This window comes from Vulpes vulpes, chromosome 14, assembly GCF_048418805.1.
Source record: "Vulpes vulpes isolate BD-2025 chromosome 14, VulVul3, whole genome shotgun sequence".
Lineage (NCBI taxonomy): Eukaryota > Metazoa > Chordata > Mammalia > Carnivora > Canidae > Vulpes > Vulpes vulpes.
Window position 1 is genome coordinate 82,669,272 of NC_132793.1, and position 1,375 is coordinate 82,670,646.

A 1,375-nucleotide genomic window follows, 5' to 3' on the forward strand; every position below is an offset into this window, starting at 1 on the left:
CGAGGGCCTAAACCCTCATGACTGCAAAGACCCGGGCTAAGGAAAGGTTTTGAGCCCCAAGGTCAAACTGGGGAACTGGGCCCTGGGAAGCCAATGTCATAACGTGTTTCTCGAGCCGCTCCAACCACTCTTCTCCAAATCCCACGGCCCGAGCTCGTTCACAGCACTTTCTGGGGAATGCACCTGGCCGGCGAGGGGCGGGTGAGGGCCGCCTGGGGTCCGCGGGGCGCAGCACCGGCGCAGAGCCGCCCTCCGCCCGCCGCCCTCCGCCCTCCCGGAGGAACTCCCGGAGCTGTCCACAACCAGCAACGCCGAAAGCCACGCAGGCGCAGAAGGCGGGCGCGCAGGGGGCGGGGCCGCACGCGGAAGCGGAAGTCTGCGGGAGGCTTTTCAATTCACTTACACTGGAGGCGACTTCTGTCGCCTCCCATATGGTCTAGCGGTTAGGATTCCTGGTTTTCACCCAGGCGGCCCGGGTTCGACTCCCGGTGTGGGAATGCTGGAGTTTTTATAAAAAAAAATTGCTACCCAGCGCATTTGTATCCTTCTTAGCAAGAAAGCGTTGAATACAGTTGCTGAAAGCTGTAATTCTGAAGGGGAAATGTTGAGGCATAAGGACCCAAACCTTGTTGGTGTGTTTCTCCAGCTTGAAAAACTTGCTTCTGTAATTAGTATTGTTACTTCTGCCCATCACGCAACTCATTTAAAATGTCATAATAAATCATCATAATTAACATTTAATTGTCAAACTGCATTAAACGGATTCATTTTTTCTACTGTTACTCAGATAGTTTACATATAACATTGTGTAAGTTTAAAGGTGTACAATATGATTTTATATGTATATGTATATACACACATATATTTGCACAGTAGGGTGAGTTCATACCTCCATCACCTCATGTAATTGCCATTTCTTTTATATTTCTTAGACTTTCTTATGTTTTGGCCAATTTACTGCTTTTATGCCCCCACTGAGTATTTCTGGCCCAAAAATAAAGAGATGGAGAACAAAACAAAGAGAGGAAATGGGGTCTTAGAAGCTAAACCCAAAAGGAGCTGATATTTTAGGGCTTTTTGGGGAAAGCAAAATGCTTTTTTTTTTTTTTCTTTTTACAATCTTATTTATTTATCATGAGAGAGAGAGTCAAGAGACACAGGCAGAAGGAGAAGCAGGCTCCATGCAGGGAGCCCGCTATGGGACTCCCAATTTTGGAGGTCAAGGATCACACCCTGGGCGGAAGGCAGATGCTCAATGGCTGAGCCACCCAGGCACCCCGCAAAGTGCTTCCTGAAGCAAGAGTTTCTATGGCTGGGATGTAAAGAAATGAGAGGTCTCCAAATAGAAGTATAGCTTTAACAGAGGTTTAACAAG

The 1,375-nt window shown here is 47.9% G+C and overlaps 1 non-coding gene across 1 annotated transcript; it reads left to right on the plus strand.

The window, feature by feature from the left end:
- Positions 1-425: 425 nt before the first annotated feature.
- Positions 426-497, plus strand: TRNAE-UUC (transfer RNA glutamic acid (anticodon UUC)). Its single transcript has one exon. It is a non-coding gene; the product is annotated as a tRNA-Glu (tRNA).
- The last annotated feature ends 878 nt before the right edge of the window (positions 498-1,375 follow it).